Genomic DNA, 25,832 nt, shown 5'->3' on the forward strand with positions numbered 1-25,832 from the left:
TCAATATGCCGTCTCAGTATGGCAATCAATTTCGGCTTGTTTTCCTCTGAGATATCGGTACCCTCCATCAGCATGGCAATCCTTCTCTCTTCGTCAACCCCTTCCCCTTTGATGTCGCTGCTACGTGTCTCCGCTCCGCAAGCAGAAACGTTCTCTCGGACTGCTTCGACTCCATCCGCGGTCGAACCCAGTCCCCTTGAACCAACAGCATCAACGCTGTCACGTGTCGGCGGCGAATCAAAAGGCACGATTTTCGAAAGATCAGGCTCAATTGCCCACCCGTTGCTGTTGTCAGGATTATACTGAAGACAAGTGATACAACTTTTGCAATAGTTACTGACATCTTTGACTACTCCGTCCCAAGTATAATTCTCTAGGACCTTAAACAATGTCTTTCCATGTCCTAAGTGCGCAGATAATAAATCATCATGCGAAGATTTAAGTACTTCACTCTTCAACTTCTCTGGTACCCACAGCTTCAATCTGGAGCTAAACGGTGGATAAAGTCCAGTGTTTTCGTCAACGAAACGGTAAAGCAGTCCATCATCGTCGAGACAGGAATGTTGCAGATAAAAGTCAAATTTTCTCTTCTCTCGAGAATCCTTTATTTCAACTTCTTCTCCATTTAAACATCCAATTAATTTAGATAAATAAGGATCACTCTGTTGTTCTCCTTTCCACATTTCTTTATCGTTACGATCTACGGGCGGCGAAGTTTCTTTCTGTCCGTCCGTCTGTCTTCCATTTACAGTGTTGCCAGCTGCATCTGTCAACACCGCTTCCGTTTTCCTTTTCTGCTTCCGGTCGAATTTCTGCTTCTGCTCAGAAAGTGGCCTAGGTTTCGCTCGGAAAGGCTTCTCGTTATTCACATCCAAACGAACCTCGTAATCCTTTGCTAATCCCGGTTTATCTTGAAAAACATCAATATGCCGTCTCAGTATGGCAATCAATTTCGGCTTGTTTTCCTCTGAGATATCGGTACCCTCCATCAGCATGGCAATCCTTCTCTCTTCGTCAACCCCCTCCCCTTTGATGTCGCTGCTACGTGTCTCCGCTCCGCAAGCAGAAACGTTCTCTCGGACTGCTTCGACTCCATCCGCGGTCGAACCCAGTCCCCTTGAACCAACAGCATCAACGCTGTCACGTGTCGGCGGCGAATCAAAAGGCACGATTTTCGAAAGATCAGGCTCAATTGCCCACCCGTTACGATGAATCATGGGTACAAGTCCCAGCTTAGCCATTAATGTCCTTCCCATTAACATTTCATGATTAGCATTTGATAGCACAAATATCTGATCCCTAGCCTTGTGTCCGTGAAACGTAATATTCACGTAAGCGCTCCCCAAAGATTCCACATTTCCTTCCGCAAGTATTACTTTAGTTTTAGAACCCTTCAATTTTACTCCATTTGTCTTCATCTTCTCGAAAACCTCCAAAGACACAAAGTTATTGGACGACGCCGTATCAATACATGCGTGTACTTCCACGTTAGCCACGTTGCATAAAACGATAGGTTCCCTTACGTCTTTTACATTTACATTGTGAGGTGAAAAATTTTCCTTCCGCGTAAAATTTGCAGTTTCCACGCCACGAACTTGACAAATTCGTGGCGACTCTACGAGTTTTTTGTTACTCCATTCCCACGTTCATTAATCTTGTTTTCCCTACGGTGATTTGAAGCTCTGCAACCTTTCTGTCCACAAGTGTAGCATAATTTATTTCTCTGGCAATCTTGCTTCGAAAAGCGGTTCTGTTTGTTTTCATTCCTCACCGCAAGCCGCGAGGGTGGAGGGCGTGAAACCACATGTTCAGCCCTCAAGCGCTCGACTTTCGGGCGGTCAAAACCAATGCTCACAGGGTCCAAGAAAATATCAGATTTCTTTCTCCCCCTCTCCTCTTCGCATTCCTGGTTAAATGACTTTCTCAAAGACCAGCTGTAAATTTCGTCTTCCGAAACGAAAGATTTGAATCTCTGCCTTTCCAAAAACTCCGCTTGTAGCTCTAGGGCGTACTCGCTCAATTCTCTCATAGAAGTGAATGTCTTGTTGTACAAATAATCCCTAAATACCGGATTGCAGTGCGACTTCACAAAGTCAATTCTCTCCTGCGCAGAAGCCGAATTCTTTATCCTACTAAAATGCCTGTCAACCTTGCGAACGTATTCCGCCAATCCCTCGTTAGCAAGTTGAAACCTCTGAGACAAAAATAACTCTGCTTCTCTCTGATAATCCAATCCGTGAAAAGCCTGCAAGAATTTATGCCTGAATTGTGAAAAATCACCGAACGGTTCCGTGAACAAAAACCACTCCCTCGCTTCATTTCGCAACGAAAGAGGAATAAACTGCTTCAGAAGATCATCTTCAGAAATTTTCAGCGTTCTCGCGTAATCTTGTATCCTATCCAGATACGAAAAAGCATCTTCCTTCCCTACATTTCCCTCGAATGTCGGAAGCGGCAAACGAATTTCCTCCGTTGTCACTCTCGGAACGCACCTCTGTTCCTCAACAACAGAAAGTTCTGACTCGGTCGGGCTGGACCTGCTCGAGTTACCAAGCCACATTCTTGTAACTTCCCCTTTTCTGTTTCGCAAGATCATCGGTTCGATCCTCGTCCGTTTCTCTCCTTAACTTTCAAAGCAAAAATCTCGTTCAATATCCTGCGACAAGACCTCAAATAACTAAGTTCAATCGAGGACAGAGCCCCCAAATAAATTTGTTATATCCCGGACGAGCCCACAAATAAATATGTTACTCGCCTGCCCCCCACACTTTACCTCCGCACTCGAGGTTCGGTGCACTTCGTACTCGGCTCAGATTTGTCTAGGGGTATCTTTCTTTGTACGACAATGCACGTGGGTTGCTACAAGTCAACATAATTATATAATTAACTACAAGAGACAACGGAAAACCTTTGCGAAACCTTTATGATCAGGGGGATAAATTACCTTGTCCAGCATGTGTGAAATTAAAAACGGAAATTTTGGATAATTTCTATAGTTCAATTAACGGAAAATTTGAAGTATATACAAGTCGTATCCGAACGTTCATTTCTCTAATTATTATCGGGCCAAAACTCTAATTTTGATGTTGGAATCTCTATTGTTTGTACCTGGATGCTTTACATTTCATGAATTACATCTGAAGTACGCTTGTCACAAGGTAGACTCACGTTACTCCAAGAAACGTCTTAACAGGCGCTAGGCCGCCCGACGTGTACATTTCTCAACCTCCACGGTGACAAGGCACTAGGCTGCCCGGCGCACCGTAATTACTTCAAAATAACATCCAGTACAAACTACCTTTTTACCTGTAAATCGGACACCAAGGCACTAGCTTGCCCGGCAATCCAATTTCTTACAGCATCCGTTTCGGGAGATCTGTCCTCCGGTCCTAGCTAACCGAAGCAAAAACAACCTCTCCCTTCCATGTCTCAGTTCCAACAGCCGACCTCCCCTACTCTCATCTGGGAGTTTATATACGTTTGGTTGGCGTCTGTTGCCAACCGCCCTTCTTTCAAAATTTTTAATCTTTAACAGCTAAACTGCCCGCCTTTCTTCTGAACGTTCGAAACACCAAGAAAGAACAGAGAGCTACATGGTATTTATACATGGAATAGTACGAACCTAAAAATGCAAGTAGTTAATTGTCACCAGCCACTCAAAGAAAGCTACTCAAAGAAAGGCGATAAAAGAGAGAGAACGATAAAAGAGGGGAATATAGAGAGACAGAGAGGATAAAGACAGTGAGAGATCATAGATGATGAACAGGAGGAAAAGAGAAGTGGATATAGAGAGATAGAGAGGATAAAGACAGTGCGAGATCATAGATGATGAACAAGAGAAAGAGATGAAGGGAATGAGAAAGAGAGAGAGAGAGAGAGAGGGAGAAAGAGGACATAAGAAAGAGAGAACACACACACACACACACACACACACACACACACACACAGAGGAAGAGAGAGAGGGAGAAAGAGGACATAAGAAAGAGAGAACACACACACACACACACACACACACACACACAGAGAGAGAGAGAGAGAGAGAGAGAGAGAGAGAGAGAGAGAGGGAGAGTTGAGTAAATGGTAATTAATGGAAGAATACTCACACAAAACATGTTTTGTTCGGGAGTCGAGCCCTGTGGTCAGTTTGAAGGCGAGAACGAAACCAAAGATGATTATTGAGAATATAGGAAGAATCAGCAAGAAAGTTGATCCCCCCGTGGAACTGTTGTTGTGTCCTGAATTTTTCCAAACAAGGAAATGCCCAATGTTGTTTTCAAAATGCTAGAATAGGACTGTGACACCCTTTCTCCAGTACATTAACTGGTTTCTAACAGGAAGGTGTTTCAAAGATAGCGTAATGACACACTTTCTTGGATGTATGACCGTTCATCGACAAGAAGTGTATTTTCTATTTTGATTGCGATTGTCTGTTAATATCCTGAAGTGTTAACGGGAGACGCACTATTTCGGAAGATTGACTTCCCCAAATTTGGTGTCGTCTGATTAATAATGGGGACAAACATGGACAATGTGTTTGCGGAAAATTTTGTGCACTGATGACGTTGAAGTAGCCACTGTATCGACAACAGTATAAAATTAGATGATTGTCACCATCTGTCACATTTCCGAAAGAAGCTCAAGAAGACGCAAGCTGTATTTGCCGACTTGCATCTCTAAATTAATAACAGGTAAGACTGCAGTAAATTGTTATAATTTTTACTGATTAATATTGAATTGCGTATTTGAGATAAAAGTTTAAATCGAATTTTGTGCATTTTGTTAACTTTTTATTAGACTAATCGCGATGATGATGATGATTATGACAATTTTAAAAATGGCTTATCGAGTTTATTTTATGTTCGGATAGGTTAATCAGGACTGTGTCTATATTTTAAATTAAGATCCGAACCAGTGCTGTTTCTAGACCGATATTTTAATATAAGACATCGGTCGCAGTGAGGGTCCACGAGTGGGAAACGCCACAAAGATGCGAACTTGGAACTTTCTGGCACTGTATTATGTTAACCAACCGCTACGATTCGGAGAATGGTAGCAAGACATCTGAATGTCTTTCAAAATAAAATTTGTAGTGATTTTATTGATTGATTGATTTGTTGTTTTAAGTCCACTTTATGTACAGGAAGGCTAATCGGGATTGGACCTACAGTTTAAAGTGGGATCCGAACCACAGTGCCATGTGCCTCCACCAGGTATCGAACCCGGGACCCCTTGATTACAAAGCGACGACGTTACCACTACGCCATCGGGGAGGCCTGTTGTGATTTTAGTTTAGAGCAAAGATGAATTGAAAAATTTACCGAAAACACTAATATTATTATTTTTTTCTTTTCAGATTAACACTGCAGAATCGCCCTTCTATTTTGTGTGAAGCATATTTGAAAATAAAAAATCGGTAAGTAAATTTTAAAAGAACACTATTTTATTTTAATTAATGATTCAGTGAACATTGCAATGAATATATTTATATTATTTCTATGCATTCATTACTGCTAAGTTGAAAAAGCGAGTCAGTATGCAATATTTTTCTACACAGAGATTTCCTTGAATACATCGCGACGATGAGGCTGAATGTTGACAAGATTAAAACTGTTTTATTAAGTTTATTTTATGCTCGCATAGGATAATTGTGACTGGATCTATATATATATATATTAAATGTAGATTGTATATAGTGTGTGCAATGTTTCTACGCCAAGAGACACAACACAACTATCACTGTATCATCGAGTATCAAGAGTCAAACATAAAATAGGATTTGAACTTAGATTCTTTTGGCATTGTAGCACGCTAACTATTTTTAACGATTTTGATTTTCATTGGTTGATTGATTTGCTTTATTTTATTTTGTGTTTTGTGCTTTTTGGCTAATTTACGATGATGGGGATGAGTGATGATGGGATGAAAAATTGATGAATGGACACTCACAAACATTTATGCCCAAGCGGGACAACTAGCGTCGGAGCGCGATGTGCTAACCACTCGACCACGGGGTCCGACATTTTTAACGATTTTGAATTCTATGCTTTGTAGCTAACTTCCCCGCCTGGAAGAATGTTGACAATGCATGTAAATAATTTTCAAATACAATTTGTTGCATACGATAATCTGTTTAAATTTATTAGAGTTTTGATTAATTGAACAATGTACCGAAAACACTAATATTATTTTTTTATTTTCAGATTACTTGTGCGGATCCTTTTTTCTATTTTGTTTGAAGTGCATTTGATAATACGAAGCGGTAAGTAATTTTTAAACAAGAACAATATTTTTTGTTTTATTTTTAATAGTTTCAGTTACAGCGTAGTGCATATAATTATTTTATTACTATGAAAACTAGTGATGTTGCTTCGGAGTTTACTACTGAGCGTATTGGGGGTGGGGGCGGTGGAAGATGAAATGTGTTAATTACATTTGCAATAGAACAGTATGTATTACAGTGAGGATTTTTTCTTTACTACCCAAGAAGCTAGCGTTATTTGAAAGAGATAGATATTTGTAATTAGCAAAACAGAGAAATTTGAAGAGAATTGCACATTTACGACTCGAACCTAAGATTTTTTTTATTTTGGTGTGTACCAAGATTTTTCTTTTTTAATTTCATGTTAGTTTTCTGCCATTTTTGGCTAAACGCGACGATGAGTGATGATGTGATGAAGGGATATTTACAAATATTATTTTTGCCTAATTTGGGGTTCGAACAAGGGACCCCTTTGGCGCGCCAGCATTGCTAAAAAATAACTTTTGTAATCTAATGTCGCTTCTTTCTACCGTTGGGTAACCGCGACGGTGAGGATAAGTGATGATTTGATGCAATTGATGAAAGAACAACAATACAAAAACCGGGAATTGAACCCAGGATCTCTGTGCTAATCATTTCACCAAACGGTAAGATATTTGGGAATCTTGTCTTCTGGCATAAGGTTATGTGCATCGGAATATAATATTGTGTCAACCATGTAAATGTATGTACCTTCACGGAAATTTCGAAGAGGGCGCCCCCTGCGGAAATTTTCGTGAGTATTTCTAAGCGTGTGTGGCGCTGTGGTTTCAATTTGCGCGGATCATCTTTTCTATTTTGTTTGCAGTGTATTTGATAATACGAAGCGGTAAGTAATTTTTAAACAAGAACAATATTTTTATTTTTATTTTTAATAGATTCAGTTACAGTGTAGTGCATATAATTATTTCACTACTATGAAAACGAGTGATGTTGCTTCGGAGTTAACTATTGAGGGGGCGGTGGAAGATGAAATGTGTTAGTTACATTCACAATAGAACAGTTTGTATTACAGTGAGGATTTTCTTAACTACCCAAGAAGCTAGCGTTATTTGAAAAAGTTTTTTTTTTTTTTACTACCCAAGAAGCTAGTGTTATTTGAAAGAGATAGATATTTGTATTTAGAAAAACAGAGAAATTTGAAGAAAATGGTGCTGGCGCATTTACGATTCGAACCTAAGACTTTTGATTTTGATGTGCACCAAGATTTTCTATTTTTATTTTATGTTATTTTTTCTACCACTGTTGGCTAAACGCGACGATGAGTGATCATGTGATGAAAGGATACTTACAAATAACATCTTTGCCTATTTCGGGATTCGAACAAGGGACCCCTTTGGCGCGCCAGCATTCTTAAAATATAACTTTTGTAATTTAATGTAACTTTTTCTACCGATGAATAACCGCGACGGTGAGGATAAGTGATGATATGATGCAATTGATGAAAGAACACACAGAAAAAACACCAATGCAAAAAAACAAACAAAAAAAAACAACAGGAATCGAACCTAGGATCTCTGGTGCTGTGCTAACCAATTCACCAAACGGTAGGATATTTGGGAATATGTTTTTTTGGTTATGTGCATCGGAATATAATATTGTGTCAACCATGTAAATGTATGTATCTTCACGATAACTTCGAAGAGGGCGCCCCTTTGAGGAAATTTTTGTGAGCTTTTTTCTAAGCGTGTGTGGCGATGTGGTTTCAACTTTTTATCCCATTTTAAATTGTAGGTCCAGTCCCAATTAGCCTTACTGTGCATAAAATGTGAGTGATGATGTGATTAAGGGATACTTACATATAATATTTTTGTCTAAGTCGAGATTCGAACAAGGAACCACTTTGGCCGCCAGAATTCTTAAAATATAACTTTTGTAATTTAATGTCGCTTTTTCTACCGTTGGGTAACCGCGACGGTGAGGATAAATGATGATATGATACAATTGATGAAAGAACACCAATGCAGAAAGCAGGAATCGAACCAATGATCTTTGGCACTGTCCTAACCACTTCACCAAGCGGTAGGATATTTGGGAATGTGGTCTTTTGGCATAAAGTTATGTGCATTGGAATATTATATTGTGTCAACAATGTAAATTTATGTACCTTCACGGAAATTTCGAAGAGGGGCCCCCCTGCGGAAATTTTCGTGAGTCTTTTAAGCGTGTGTGGCGCTGTGGTTTCAATTTGCATGCAAATTGAAACCAAATCGCCACACACGCATTATATTTGTGTGTCCACAAGTGTTAGAAGTTTGATTAGTGATTGTTACTTTGTATCGTTAAACAGGAACTTATTATTCTATGTTTGTAGGAGTTGAAGAAGAAGAAGAAGAAGAAATTTACAACATCCACTGCGTTCTATTGGGATATACTTTATATTCTAGCTGCAGAAACGGTCATAATAGAGAACAAAATGGATCTGCCTATAGAAATGTATGTAAAAATTTTCTCGCAGGTTATTGAAACTGAACCCCTGGAGTCAATTTTTACTCTAAAAACACTTAGTCCAGCATCAGAGATAGCTGTAGAGATGGTATTCTCCGACTACTGCTTTACCAATTTGGGATATCGTATACAAAATATCCAAGACTTTTACAAAGTGGGGAAAGCCCTGGATGATGAACTAGATGTTATAGAGAGGGATCGCCTCCCTTTTTTGACCCGATGGACTGAATCATGGTTTATGCGCAATGCTCAAATAGCTGGTTTAGTGACAAAAATCCTGCGTTTGTGTGAGTTGAGAAAATTATGTCAGAAATGGCGAGTGTTTGTGAAGTAGAAAAGTAGTGTGTTTTGATTTCTCAATTATGTCAGAAATTGTGAGTGTTGTAAAAATATGAAGTAGCATGTTTCTGATTTCCTGCAATTTGGTTTTCTGACTATTTTGTTTATGCATGTGGTATGTAATTTGGTGATTCATCTATATTAATCTCACCCAAATATTCAATAAAATATTAAAATATCGGTCTAGAAACACCAAGCACCAGTTCGAATCTTAATTTAAAATGTAGACCCAGTCCTGATTAATCTATCCGAACATAAAATAAACTAAAAAACAAAACATTTTTTAATTTTGTCATCATCATCACCACGATTAGTCTAATAAAAAAATTAACAAAATACACCAAATTCACAATAAACTTTTTATCTCAAATACACAATGCAATATTAATCAGTAAAAAATTGTAACAACTTACTGCAGTTTTATCTGGTATTAATTTACAGATACAAGTCGACAAATACAGCTTGCGTCTTTTTTAGCTTCTTTCGGAAATATGACAGCTGGTGACAATCATCTAATTGTATACTATTGTCGATACAGTGCCTACTTCAACGTCATTGGTGAACAAAATTTTCCGCAACCACATTGTGCATGTTTGTCTCTATTTTTAATCCGACAACAGCAAATTGGGGAACCTTTATGGAAGAATTCCAGCGTCGGCTAAAATGTAACGCCTATGTGATGTACAAACTTTGGTAGAGTATTTTTTATATATATGTATATATACATAATTCTGTTATATTCTATATTTGTATAACATATAAAAATAAACTTTTTTAAAAATACACCAACTCTTTCATTTGCTGTGTTGACCTATTCTCTGTAAGGTTTGTATTATTCTGTGATTAATCAATAAACAGCTTAAGCAACGCGCGCGCGCGCGCGTGTGTTTGTGTCGGTTCACAAGTGTTTAGAAGTTTGATTAGTGATTATTACTTTGTATTGTTAAACAGGAATTTATTATTCTCTGTTTGTAGGAGTTGAAGAAGAAGAAATTTACAACATCCACTGTGTTCTATTGGTATATATTTTATATTATAGCTGCAGAAACGGAGATAATAGAGAAGTTATTTGAACCAAATAGATACTTGTATTTAGTAAAACAGAGAAATTTGAAGAAAATGGCACATTTACGATTCGAACCTTAAATGTTTCTTATTTTTATTTTGATGTGCACCAAGATTTTTTATTTTATGTTATGTTTTTCTGTCATTTTTTGGCTAAACGCGACGATGAGTGATGATGTGATTAAAGGATACTTACATATAACATTTTTGTCTAAGTCCAACACCAATCATTTGTCGAGCAGATAACTGAACAGTAAACTGACTCTCGAAGACAAATTTGAAAAGGTCAAATTGTCCCTGGTTCGAGACTTGATGGAGCATTCGCCTACGAACATCTCAATTTCACCTCATATACCTATTTCATATTTTGATAAGAAAAACCGTTGGAACAATTTGTGGGTGTTTTTTTAAGTATGGTAGGGGAAAAATGTTGAGAATGGTAGAGAGTAAAGAAGTGGGTGATGGTTGGAATTGTACATTGAACAAACGTTTCACAAGGTTGAGAATTAAATAGTATCCAAGAATGTTCCAGGGTGTATTAGAATTTTGGAAATCTCTTAGATTATACCCTTCACTGCACTATTGCTTTTTTTCCCAAGAGAGAGAGAGAGAGAGAGAGAGAGAGAGAGAGAGAGAGAGAGAGAGAGAGAGAGAGAGAGAGAGAGAGAGAGAGAGAGAGAGGTATTTGATTGGCTTGCATGAACAATTTTTGGTCGTCAGTTGTATAAAAAGGCAATGATTTTTGTTGTATTTGCTCAGTGGTTAATAATGCTTCCGTTCAATCACCCGTGTACCATTATTATCAGTGGTCCGTCCAGGGCCGGAAAAACACAATTCACACATAAGTTGTTATCAAATTGTAATTCAATGTTCACCCAAAAATTTAACGAAATTATATGGTGCTATGGTGCTGTGATTCCGAAATTAACAAACAGTCAAAATATACGGTTCCATCCAGGAATTCCCAATATGGATAGCTTTGAAATTCAAAACAATAGTCTAATTATTCTTGACGACCTCATGGGTGAAACGAACGATGATGTGGCTAATCTCTTCACAAAATACGCTCATCATAAAAGTTTAACTGTTATTTTTATTTTGCAAAATTTGTTCCCAAAAAGTAAGCGAGCAAGAGATATTAGTCTAAATGCACATTATGTTATTTGCTTCAAAAATCCTAGGGATAAATTACAAATTCAATATCTTGCCCGTCAGATTATGCCACATCTTAGCAAATCTGTGGTTCAAGCATTTGAAGATGCTACGCGTGATCCTCACACATATTTACTATTCGATATGACGCAATCTACCCCTGATGCCTTGCGAATACGCAAAAATATTTTCCCTGGAGAAACTATGCATGTATATGCTCAACAAAAAGACATGTTCAAAGCCTTTAATATTCAGTTCTAGTAAAAATGCAGAAGTTGAAACATCACTTCCATGTGCTTCGCGCACTTTGTAAATGTAAGCCCAAAAAACGTAAAGTTATGCTACAACAGGCATCTGGAGATGTCATACGTACTATCTCTCAAGTTGCTAACAACACTATAAAAGGAAATGTTAAATTATCGGATCGTCAGAAACATAGATTGCGAAGACATAAAAACATCTTGCGTGCTTTAGCCCAAAAACGTGTGTCTCTGAAAAAGAAACGTAATCTATTGCTGCGTAAAGGTGCTGGTTTCTTACCTTTCTTGCTTGGACCTATTATTAGCGCTATTGCAAGTGCCGTCGCCGGTGGTGGTGGTGGATCATGAGTTCGCAATTAAGGAAACTTATACTTGTACCAGAAGATGTAGTAGGTCAAGTTCAAGCTTCTGTCCAATCAGTACAAAATTTTCAATCACTTCTCGATTCTGAAATGCACCATGTATTATCTAGAAACGATATAAATATTCATGAAAAATGGAAATTGTACCAACAAGCACTGGACAAATATTTAAAATCTGTACCTCATGCACAAAAACCTTTAGAAATACCTATTGTTGAACACGAAGCGGTTGAAACAAAGGAATACCAACCTATAAAAAGCAATCCCGGTACATTACCAATTTCTGAAATTATTGAAACAGTTCCAATAATGCTTCGAAAAAATACAGAGCTATTGCTAAAAAAAGTTTTAAGTTCACACAATATATCTTGGGATACAACGGGCACCGTAACTATGTACGGTAAAATATATCCCAATTCCAATATTGTAGATTTAGTGAATGATGTGGTTAGGCAACGAAGAAAAAGTCAAAATCCTGTTGGACTTGATCAGTTTGTCAGAATCCTTCGTTCAATGAACATTCCACACCAGTTTCTTGGACCTGCAGCACTATCGAAACTATCACCAAAAAGAAGGGAAGCTTTGTCACCATTATCTTTTTTTGAAAAGTGGAAAGAATATAAATATTAGTAGTAAACATGAAATTACATCAACTCTATTATGTGTATACAAATCCAGCTTCATTATCAAATGTGTCTAAATTGTATAAAGCAACCAAAGAAAAAATTTCCAAAGCTAAAATAAAACATTGGTTACAATCTCAAGATGCTTATACCTTGCATGCTCCTGCATATAAAAAGTTTCCCAGAAAACAATATTATGCTAGTGGTCCTTTCGAAACTGTGCAAATGGATTTAGCCGACATGCAGAATGTTGCAAAATTCAATCGTGGTTATAGATATATTTTGTGTGCTATAGACATATTTTCCAGACTAGCATTTTGCATTCCGGTAAAGAACAAAACTGGTCCCGTTATAGCAAAAGCAGTGGAGAAAGCTTTGCACATGTACAAAAATGTTCCGTTAAATTGTCAGACAGATTTCGGCAAAGAGTTTTACAATAAACATGTTAAAACTATATTTAAAAATTACAATGTAAATCACTACAGTGTTTATTCGGAAATGAAAGCTGCGATATGCGAACGGTTTATTCGTACAATAAAAGAAAAAATTTATAAGTATTTTACAGCAAATCATAGTTACAAATATATTCATATTTTGCAAGATTTAGTTCAAAGTTATAATAATTCTAAACATTCAACTATCAAAGTTGCACCAGCACAAGTTAGCGATGAAAATATGAATCAAGTATGGTATACATTATACGGATCAAAGAAAAACTTTCGAAAAAGTTGCAAATTTAAGCCGGGCGATTATGTGCGAATATCAAAAACAAAAATGAAATTTGAGAAAGGTTATTTAGCAAAATGGTCTCGGGAAATTTTTATTGTAGACAAATGCATAAAATCAAATCCGGTAACATATCACATTAAAGATTGGAACGGTGAAATGGTGAAAGGTATTTTTTACGAACAAGAGTTACAGAAAATTAACGTAAATAAAAATACTGTCCATAGAATCGAGAAAATTTTACGTAGAAAAGGTAATTGGCTCTATGTAAAATGGTTCGGTTACTCAAATAGCTTCAATTCTTGGGTTAAAAAGAGTGACACATTGTGTTTATAGTTCATTAGCTTTGTGATGGAGCGTGTGAATGAATTTTATCTCTCGCTCCCGTCTAATGCAAGCTCCGATATTTTCCAAAATAACACCTCGACCTGTTATACAACAAAATTAGCTCACCCTATTGATCTCACTGATTCTAAATGGGTGGTCGGTCTTGCCGAATGTAGTTGTACATGGAGTTTTTATAATGTGCCAACAGTTCAACAGATTATTATCAAAGCGGTGCGCGCAGACAACTCGGAAGTTATTCAAGAAAGAGTTGAAATTCCTGCTGGTTTTTATGCATCTATTCAACATATTCTGAATTGTGTTCCAGAAAAAATGAAACAATTTATACATTATGACGAGTACATAAACCGTGTATTTGTTAAAACTGACACGTCCATTCAGCAAATCATGATAGGTGTAACACCTGCTTTAATGTGTATTTTCGGATATGCTCAAAATATACCAAAAACAGAAGAACCTGTGGTAGTTGCGGTGAATCACGAACCCTTATTTTACAAAGAAGCACCTTATGTTTGTAATTTGAATTATTTTCTCCCCCAAGAGATTAATGTTTGCGTAGACATTGTGAAACCTCAACTGCATGGTCATATATTACGAAAAATCGGAATCAATCATTATACCTATGGTCGAAATAAGAACTTTGCATTCGATATACCACGATATATCAAAGTTGAAAAACACTACTTTGACACAATCGAGATAGACTTAAAGGGACATACATGGGAAAATCTACCATTTCGGTTCGGTTCATCGTACATTAAGCTACATTTCAAGCAAACAGGAAAATGATCAGTGAAGGCACAGAAAATGATTTTTACATTACTCTTACTTCGAATGGCTCGCACAAACATTTCCCTCACAACACAACATCACATTTTGTGAATATGGTGGAAAGCGAAGTTCGTCTCAAACAGTCTGATTGGAAAATTGCATTAGCCGAAATTCAAATACCCAATACATGTTATAATATTACCGAAGATCAAAATATCATCTGGTATAATTTGCGTCTCGAAGAAAATCTCTATGAGGCCCACAAATTCAAAATTCCTTCTGGGTATTATCACACTGTAGATAGTGTGCTGGAACAAATCAATAAAAAAACAGATCTTTTTCGATTCACATATCGCAAATTAGCAAACACTATACATTGTAGTTACGATTTCCGTGTAGAATCAATTAAATTTTCACCAGTTTTGAGTCTACAGTTGGGATATGAACCGTACACTAACATCACAAAATACATCAATGGATCGCGGAGTCCATACTTGAATATTGGATATCCTCAGCAGGTGTTTGTGTACACCGATATTATACAGTATCAACTGGTTGGAGACAGTAAAGTTCCATTATTGCGTATAGCCAGCATAGAAAATGTTAACTATGGTCGAACATACTCTGTTTGTTTCAATCCTATGCATTATTTACCATTGTCAAAATTTTGTTTCAATACAATAGAAATCCTTTTAAAGGACCATGCAGGTCGAAATTTATCATTTCAATCTGGTACAGTGAACATAACACTTCATTTTCAACGGTCATGAAACATCGACAAACAGGTCGTGGAATACCCTATTTTGCTGGTCCTGTGTACCAACAGGGTCACGGTCTTGGGGGATTTTTTCGCGGTCTTTTTAGATATGCTCTACCTATATTAAAACCTGTTGCTAAAACTGTGGGACGTCAGGTATTGCGTACCGGAATGCAAGTTGCTGGTGACATGTTGGAAAATAAACCTATCAAGGAATCAGTTCGTGTAAGAATAAAACAGGCCAAAGAAAATTTACGTGACAAAGCAGAACAAAAAATTAACCAGTTGTTATCAGGTAATGGAAAAACAAAAAGAAAAAAAACAGTCAAAAGAAAAGCTATAAAAATAGGGCCTCCTTCGCTACAGTCACACTCGGCTAAACGTCGTAGACATAGAAAGGACATATTTGATTGAGCGACCATGTCTCACATTCATCCTTGCAGTCAACCATGTTGCACAAGCGATTTTGATTTGTTTTCAGTTCCTATGACACAAACTATAATTGAGCATACAGATAATGTAGAGTATCGACCTATATCTACTTTAACTTCAGGGGGACCTGTAGAATTTCATATTCTAGGTGAAACTGGTGAATTTATTCATCCTGGATACCTTTATCTTTACGTAAAGTGTAAAATTACAAAATCTGATGGTGAGGATCTTGACGATTCAGACAATGTTGCACCTGTCAATAATTTTTTGCATTCTCTTTTCAATCAAGTTGATATTTCACTTAATGACAAACTGATCACATCGTCTTCAGGTTCATACCCCTACAGAGCATATTTTGAAACTTTATTGAATTTCTCTGATGACGCCAAAAAAACACATTTAACATCTTCGCTCTGGTTCAAAGATACACCTGGACAGTTTAACACTCTGGGAAATGGAAATACCGGATATACATCTCGTGCCCAGTTCGCTAAAAACAGTGCTACTTTTGACATGTATGGAAGAATACATGCAGATATTGTAGGACTGGACCGTGTTTTGCCCAATAAAGTGGGAATGCGCGTGAAACTTCATAGAAGTAAAGATTCCTTTTGTTTAATGAATGCTGAAAATTCGTCTTATCTTGTGCATTTAGAAGATGTGACTTTATGGGTTCGGAGAATAACTGTTTCTCCCGATATTGGAATGCAACTCAGTACTAGAATGGAGCGTGAAACAGCTAAATTACCTATCACAAGAGTAGAAACTCTTACTCACACCATTCCTCAAAATATAACTTCTTATAACATAGATAATCTATTTTTGGGTAATGTTCCAAAAGCTCTTGTTGTTGGCTTTGTTTCGAATGCTGCATACAATGGAAAAAACAACTTGAATCCATTTCATTTTGAACATTTCAACATTAACCGGCTACAGCTACAAGTCGGTTCCAAATTTTATCCCTCCACCCCTCTAACACCAAATTTTTCAAAAAATAACTACATTCAAAGCTACTATACATTGTTTTCTGGAACTGGAATGTATTATTGTAATAGTGGAAATTGTATTGCTAGAAAAGATTATCCTCTAGGCTATACCCTCTTCGCGTTTATTCTTTCGCCTACAAACTCTTTGAATGACAATACATGGGACATGGTACGTGATTCGCCTGTTACTCTCAAAATACAATTTGCAAATTCTTTGACGTCATCTGTCACATGTGTTATTTACGCACAATTTGATTCGCTATTTCAGGTGGACAAAAACAGAAATATATATCCCGACTTTACAAAATAGATTTTAGTATCTTTGTGAGTGTTTGCCAGGATGAGATTTGTTATTCATTTCACTGCCTTCCAGGGCAATCAAAGTGAAATTATAGTCAAGGAGCTTGCACTTGTCAATATTGATAACTTTAGTTCGGACTCCTGGATATTTTTACCACCATTTCCGTACTGTGAATTAGAATCGACCTCTACCCAGTTAAACAATTATGCATCTCAAAATTCACATGGTCTTGAATGGAATCATGGGTATATAAAATACAATCAAATAGCCAACATACTGACATCCTACACAGAACATGCTACAGCGTTGTATGCTCATGGCATCGAGCGCTGTGCCTTCCTGGGAGACCTTCTACATCGCACCATCATCAATTTAGAAGACTTGCTTTGTCCGAAGGCTTGCCTGCTTGGATTTCCAGCTGAAAATTGTTGTCATCCATCGCATAGATTCGTCGAATTTCGCTGTGCAGCAAAAGAGTGCAAAGTGTATGCCAAGTACATTCGTTGCTACGAACTAAGAGGCTACCAGTTAGGTGTCATCTCACCATATATACCAACGCCTAGTTTGAATAATATTTATTCAGATATACATACAGTTTGTTCCAGTGAAAAACCGCAAGAGCAAAAATATGTGGACTGACGACATAATTTATATTATACTTCAAGATTGTAAAACTGCTGTTCAATTCGTTGGTGTGTATGCTGATAACCAGTTACCGGTATCAGTAAAATTTCCAGCAGGTTTAATTATTAATACAAGCACAAGTGAAAATATTGATGGTCATTGGGTTGCTGTGTACATTAACAAAAATGGAATTGGTATATATTTCGACTCTTTTGGAGAACCACCCTCCGAAAATGTAAAACGTTTTCTCAACAGAAATACTTACCGTTGGATTTGGAACAATCAACAGATTCAACATTCAGAATCAGTGTTTTGTGGTGTATTTTGTATAATGTTTCTTTACTACTCTACCAATAATTACACAATATTGGATTTTGTCAATTTGTTCAGTAAAACAAACTTTGTAATCAACGACAACATTGTTTTAAATCAACTGAAAATATTGTTATGTTAAAATGTCTACATTTTTGTATATATTATTTTGGTGTTGTATGTACAATTGTAAATATATATATATAGTAGAATAATAAAAATTATATTTCACATATTTGTTTTTTATTTTATACTTTAAAATATTCTTGGAATGAAACAACAAAATTCACAATTAAACTTTATTTTGCATTCATTAATATATACATAAAATTCATTTGCATAAAATCTCAACATATCTGAGATTTGTTATTTCATATTGAACCAAGTAACAAGTCTTTGAACATTTCTAAAAGCACAGCCTGATTGAGAAAATGGTTCGTTTGATGTATGGTAACAACAACATCCACCCTGATACATAACAAGATTTTTTAATGATGGACAGCGCCTTGTATCGAGATCGACAATATTGTCAATATTAAATACATTTTGAATCAACTTTGATTTTTCCAACCCTTTACAGTAAAATATTGTATTTTTCCTCTTTAGCTCACTAAAAAACACCTTCACATGTTTGATATTATAACCTTTCGGTTCTGCAAATAACAAACCATGGTGGTTATATGTTAACCACTTACATTGTTTGTAATCTAAGTCAAACTTTCCAATATCAACAAAAGCATGATATACAATTGTTAAATCTGTTGAGCAAACACAAATTTCACGAATTAGAAAACTATTGTCTTTACTTCTAAAACCTTGCACATCAATTATAAAAGCCATTTTTTTTTTTTTTTCTTTAATGCAACTACTCACAGCAGAAATTGTCCCCGTGATGTATCTCGTTTTGATGTATACACCGAACTAAATTTTGCATTAAATCTCTCTCATCACTTAGAGTCCAAAGCAGCAAATAGGCGTCCGACTCTGTTTCAAGATCGTATTCAATCTCAGGGTGAGTATCCATAAAATGGTAGAAAATGTGAAAAAAATTATCCGGCTCCCTAAGATAAGTTTTTAGGTTGGAAATCTTCCATGTAAAACAACGTTCGCATTCGTCAGCACTTTCAACACTATCACACTCCAAATAATGCTTACTCAAGCACTGGTGAGCCAGTTGATTTGGTGCATTCGTAAAACAACCATCACAAATAACAGCATACTTAGGTACATAAGTATGTAGTCTTTTTAACAGACAATACTTGTCAATGAAGCCAGAAAAGCATCCACAACTTTCGAAAATAATATTTTCGATATCTTCTGTGTCAGCCAGAGCTGAAGCGTTGCGTATGTTCTGACTTGCCATAGTGATATAGTGGACATCTCACATCTTTTATATATATATACACACTAGGAACTTTCCACATAACTGTCTCTCGCAAATAACTTTCCAAGAAGAGAAAATTTTCAGGTCAATAAGCTCCCAACACCGTTACAAGTTGTCACAAATAACCTCCCAACACCATTACAACTTGAACTTTACCAAAAGTTCTCATCACTTGCTCAGTTTAGAAGTAATAACCTCCACACATACATCACGAAAAAATAGTCCCAACTCACATTTCACTCTTTCACTTAAAAATTCAACACAATTATCAAATATCGGCAGTTCATGTCGCTCTACTTGATCTTTTATATTGGTAATATCCTGACAATTATGATCATTTGAATTATTAGTACAACCATAACAAATATCCTTAATTGATCCAACACATAATGAAATATAAGACTGGTAATATTCACGTATTTGGGTCTGATATTCACAATACATTTTAGTTATCTTAGATATGCAATCAGACAATCGTAAAAGCTCTGTCCAGGTAGTTAACATCATTGTCATTGGTATTTCCGAATCAAAAATATCCACAAACTGAATAACTTTCTTATTGTACAATTTGCCAAAAGAAAGCATGTATTTTTCACCTAGCAACGCAGGCGACAAAACCAACTCTTCTTCACTAGATAAATAATTAGATATATTTCCCCCCAACTCCATCAGTGTACACCATTCTTCCATACACAACACAATTCCTTGGCTGTTGTGGCGAGCAATACGCACACACACAGAAAAATCGTTCTCCACATCAAATCCAACAGTTGCACTCTTGAATGCAGTTTTACTCAAAGGGTAACATACCTCCAACAAGTATTGCTTCCGTGGTTTCCATGTGGAAGAGGACTGGGCACCATTTTCCTCCATGCTGGTTCCAGAGAGCTGCTTTAGCATATTTAACTGCTGCTGCACATAACTATTCCCTTGAAAATTAAGTTTTCTTTTCGCATTCCAAACATTTCCTCCCTGTAGAGATGCAGGTGCTACAGCTGACGTTGCAGTAACTCCTCCCGAACGTGGTGTTGCAGATTTGGACACTACAGATACTTCGGCACCACCAGATCTTTGCACTCTTCTTGACTTGGCAGAACCGCTTTTCTCCATCTTGCTCTTCTCTTTCCTGCTACTTCACGATGAACGTACTAACTGTACAGAACATGTGGTACTTTATATACACCAACCCACATCACTCCCATCAACGTCATAGATTTTTAAATAGCACATAACGGAACATCTTGAGCAGAAAATCTCTCTCTCTCTCTCTCTCTCTCTCTCTCTCTCTCTCTCTCTGTGTGTGTGTGTGTGTGTGTGTTCTCTCTTTCTTATGTCCTCTTTCTCCCTCTCTCTCTTCCTCTGTGTGTGTGTGTGTGTTCTCTCTTTCTTATGTCCTCTTTCTCCCTCTCTCTCTCTCTCTCTCTCTCTCTGTCTTTCTCTCTGTGTGTGTGTGTGTGTGTGTGTCTCTCTGTGTGTGTGTGTGTGTGTGCTTTCTGTATCTCTGTCTTTCTCTGTGTGTGTGTGTGTGTGTGTGTGTGTGTGCTTTCTGTATCTCGGTTTCTCTCTCTCTCTCTCCATCTTTATCTACCTCTCTATATTCCCCTCTTTTATCGCTCTCTCTCTTTATTCCCTTTCTTTGAGTAGCTTTCTTTGAGTGGCTGGTGACAATTAACTACTAATGCATAATAAATTGAGGTACACTTATCACATATACATAATTTTTATACACGTAATTACCCAATTAATTAACATATTAATAAATATTTCAATAAGAGAAAAAAAACACTGTTGCCCTGACACGGGGGCAGGGTAACAACTATAGGTGCATTACAAGACATAAGATATTCTCGATCTTCATTAATAACATCACTCAATGCTTAGGGTTGGTATACTGCTTAATTTAAAGCAGGTGCATCATTTGGAACAATAATATATCGAATCCGCATTTCTAACTTCTTATCAGGAAAATTTTAATTTAACAAGTTATGAAAAAATAAACATATTTATTTTTTCATAATCATGGAAACAAGGCGTAATGGTGTTATAATTTAACAAGTCAAATTTGCACTGAAGATAAAATCCACGTAATTATTGTTATGGGTTACTAATATAAATATATTTACTCCAAGAACTTTGAAAGAGGAACCATATTATATTATCTTATATTACCTCCCTGAGCTTTACTTTGTGGGAATTACTATATGGTTTGAGTGCGCGAATAATATAATTTGGGGGAACGCATGACCGATTTTGGGGGGGATTGCGCCATTGGCCTTGGGGGGATGGGCACCCCTGCCCACACATTCTCGATCTCGGCCATTTTGGAGGTGATGTAATCAGTACCACCCTACAGCCGCCTTTACCCCCCCCCCCATGGTTGCCCCCAAGTACCCATTTATTTAAGGCTAGGTGAGCTCCAGAACCGCTTTATGCGGGTACAAGACCGGAAATATTCTGAACTTAGATCACTGACCCCGGGAATCGAACCCGGGTCTCCCGCGTACCAGTCAGATCCCCTACCGACTATTAAAATGTATTGTATACTCCATGTTCTCCTTGGAGAAAATCAGGTACACTAAGATACGCAACAACTTTCACTCCCCCAAATGAAAAACTGGTTCTGCACATTATGCACATAGAAATGCTCAGGAGGTGGCCTCCACTATTTCATATCTTGATGCAGTGGCTGGATCACCACCATAGGTTCAGAGAACGTATCACTGTACCAAGAGGATCGAACCCACGTTCCGTATGGAAACTACCAACTTGACCATCCGAAGTATGGCTGTTTCTTGGCTGTGAAGTGAAGACTATAATATTTTTTTCGCCTTTATTTTGCTTACTTTTACTGTCGACAAGTAGCCTGTGCAGCTGTAATGAGAGTAACACTACACGAAAAAAGGTTTCCAGTGCTTCATTTCTGTGTAGATACGAATGTGATGCTTTATTGTTGTTATTTAGTGTCGCTCATCTGTTACTTTTGGCTAATCGCGACGACATGGATGAGTGATAATTGGATGAGGTTGATGAAGGATAACTCACGAAGAACACCCATGCCCAGGCCGGAATTCGAACCAGTGACCTTTGGCGCCACAGCACGCTGTGCTAATCACTCCGCCACGGAGGTCAGTAGGTACAAATTTATGAAGAAATTGAAAAAAACTTGTATGATACCGTACATATTTTCTTGCTATGTAAATAATGTTAATGGACTCTAAAGTTGTTTTGTACTGTTAAAGATTTGTAAAAGCATCTCAATTTTCCATAAAATTCCTGCACTTCATTTTTTTGAACAAGCAGCAAATGTAACAATAACAAATTCTTCAGAAATATAAATTTAAAAGCTTAATTTTCCATTTACATATTGCTTTTCCGTTGTAATTTCTAATACTTTCTCTTTCGATTTTACTCATGTGGTTAAATAATGTTAAAGGACTCTAATGTTTTTTTGTACTGTTAAAGATTTGTAAAAGCTTCTCAATTTTCCATAAAATTCCTGTACTTCATTTCTTTGAACAAGCAGCAAATGTAACAATAACAAATTCTTCAGAAATATAAATTTAAAAGCTTAATTTTCCATTTACATATTGCTTTTCCTTTGTAGTTTCTAATACTTTCTCTTTCGATTCTACTCATGTGGTTGCAATAGCGTACCGAATAGTTTAGGGGAAGCTGAAGCTGGAGACTATTTTACCTGTAGGAAATGCTTGTAAAATTATCAAGTACGAATGAATTTCCCTATCCTCTCTCTCTCTTCCTCTTTCTGTGTGTTTTCTAGCCCTTAGAAAATCAGATAACAACTGTAATGGGATTCAATACGCTAATATGAAAAATTAAAACTACTTTTCCAAAAACAAAGAAGAAGAAATAAAGGTAAGACTATCATGATGAAGAGAATTAATTGATACATGAAATCCATGAGACAAAACACTGAATGGAGTGCCCAAGTCTGGACTGGATGTCGAAGCCTTCGCTAAGTCTGACACTCAACATGCTTGGACGCGAAGGTTCCTGTGTGTGTAAGACTAATAGAAAACACAGGAGAAAGCTATGCACTAGGCTCATGCTGACCAGTAAGGCTGAAAAGAGATTTATTACTAAACGACACCTTTTCACAACATTGTATTTGATATTTGCAAGATACCCACATTCTTAACTATTCCCTTAATTCTTTCTCATTTTTTTGGCTCGTGCATTTGGGGGGCTGTAACCCCATCACGCCCTCCACTCGGTACACTATTATATGGTTAAATTTGTTTCACTCAGAACGCTTCACTGCAAAGCGAACGGACTCCCCGTAGTCCTCTCCGGCAACGATGATGACGTCATGCGTCGCAAGGGAAAGATTTCAGGATCGGCTTGCATCCACCTCTTTATTCTTTTCACCATGAGTCCGCTCTGCTCTATGGGTCCTTGCATTATCGTCCATAAAGAAGAAATCAAGTGCCATTGCACCCCTGAATAGACGCAAATCACATCCCGGTATATCTAACCCGTGACGGAACTCCTATAGTCGTGCCGCCATAAGAACCAGCCTTCATTCACAGCGCAGAATGGCTATTTTGACAAAATCCTGTTTCCCAAGGGGGTAGCGGTGTGGTAGGCCTAATTGACTGTTTGACTGCAACTTTCTTCGTAGGCAATAGGGTCATTGCCATAAAGGCGTTCCCCGCGTCAGCTGTTACGGTGGCGAACTTTAGCAAAGACGTGGAGAGGTGTAAGAGAGCTCATCATAATGCCAGCCCACTCAAGGATTCTAGCACCACCGAATGCAGAAATGATCACTTTCAATGGTGTCGTCCTGGTTGTAACGACTTCCACGTGACCACCATACGTGTACACACACACACACAAACATGTATGTACTAAACCTATATTCTGGCTGATTGAATGAAATATTTAGGGGTGTAACAATGCATTCGTGTTTACAATGTTTGTTGTTGACCAGGGAAACGGACGTTGCTAAGTGACTTATAGAAAGGATATTTTCACCGCGAAAAGTACGGTGAGTGATATTTTAATTTTGGTATTTCAAAATATGAGCCTCAGAATTTTTTACAGAAGTAAACTAGGAATTTACAGAAATGACCGGAAATCTATAGGTTAATATTCAAATTGAAAAACAATTATTTTTCAATTATGTTTGGATTTTTTTTCTGATTGAATTCGTTATATAAAATATCTATTGTCAGTATTTACCCAGATTATTATTAAGAAATAGACAATAATAGTTTAGGCATTTTTACAATATTAGAACACGCACACACATAACGTTGCGTTCTAATCTTTTAAAATAGGCGAAGGTACTCACTTGTTTCCCCTCCTCCAGTACTACAATCCGTCATTTCCAAAGTCATAACGAGCATTGAGGCACCCAATCTCAACATGCAAGCGCACAAGACGTGGCCGAAGGTCAAGTGGAAAGTACGCGAGTTTTCTTCTGTTTTATTATTTAAACAATATCCTTTGAAAGTTTCTGTTACTGAACCACCTCTTATTAGTAGTGTCATAGGCGTGCGCACGGGAGGCAAATGCCCCCCCCCCCCCTAATCATGGATGTCCGCAGATTTTTTCCACGGAGGGACAAGCAAGGTATTTTTCCATGGGGCATATTACTCCCTCCAAAAACACCACTTGAATTCGAAATTATCGCATTCCTGCATCCCCCATTATAATAATTGATGCGAATTACTATGACTGAAATCAAATTATACGTGTGAAATATATACTTTTAGGTTGACATTCGTTTTCTAAAGGGGAGATGTGGCCGTCCATACCTCTATATTATTCCAGTTTCATCTAGAAATTTAGGGTAGAGGAATCTTATCGCCGTTATTAAACGATATTATCCTCTTAAAGAAAATAACTACAGGGGGGGGCATTGCCCCCAAACCTTGGACGGAAATCAATTCTGGGGGGGGGCAAACATTGAACTAAAGAAAGAAAGATTAGCAGGATCTAAGAGTAGCAGGACAAAAGGATTTTCAAGATGGAATTAGTTTTCACGTCTTTCTTGCATTATTTCTTCCAGACGGACAAGAGCACGTGCAAGGGGCAATTCCCCCCTTCCTCGATTTCAAATTTTATACAAATAAATACACATTTCGTAAAGTATTCTTGCTTCTTTCGCTCGCAATATCTGCTTTTCTTACCTTGTCAAGTTCAGAGCCGTATCTAGCATCTGTAAATTGTAAAAGAGAATGCCATGGCACTCCATGAATTCTTATGTGCCATATTAATAAATCAATATTGTTTTCATTTTGCGAAAATTTGGATCTAAAGATTTTCTTGCTCGCTTCGCTCCCAACATAATTATTTTCTGTAATACATTGTAAATTACCAGAGAATGAAGTAACAACAAAACTAAGTACTTCAGACTATTGCAAACAGTTCTGTCTTAAACACATGACAATTTTTTGAGGGAGAAGAAGCGCACACATTTCAGACAAAATTTGTATCATTTTTGCTGTTGGTTTGTTATGGGGCGGATGAATTTATTATGTAATGTATTTAAATAATATATTCATAAAAGTTGTGTACGTATAATAATAATAATGCCATTATTATTATTAGTAGTACGTTTTTCCTGGTACTTGTTCCCCCCCAGACAAAAATACGTGGTTACGCCTCTGAGGGGGTGCATTATT

At 37.2% G+C, this 25,832-nt stretch overlaps 1 protein-coding gene across 4 annotated transcripts in view; it reads left to right on the plus strand.

Annotated features, from left to right (window-relative positions):
* Positions 1-25,832, plus strand: part of LOC145988362 (E3 ubiquitin-protein ligase SIAH1B-like) — a 50,902-nt gene that overhangs the window by 19,003 nt on the left and 6,067 nt on the right. Inside the window, exon 1 of one of the 4 annotated variants that reach the window (XM_083123240.1) lies at positions 24,147-24,190. The exons of the other annotated variants lie outside the window; for them this stretch is intronic. The gene's annotated coding sequence lies outside the window, so the exon portion shown is untranslated. Of the gene's footprint in view, positions 1-24,146; positions 24,191-25,832 lie in introns of those variants that run through there. 4 annotated transcript variants of the gene reach the window in all.

Source organism: Lepisma saccharinum, chromosome 5 (genome assembly GCF_977018435.1).
Source record: "Lepisma saccharinum chromosome 5, izLepSacc3.1, whole genome shotgun sequence".
Classification (NCBI taxonomy): Eukaryota; Metazoa; Arthropoda; class Insecta; order Zygentoma; family Lepismatidae; genus Lepisma; species Lepisma saccharinum.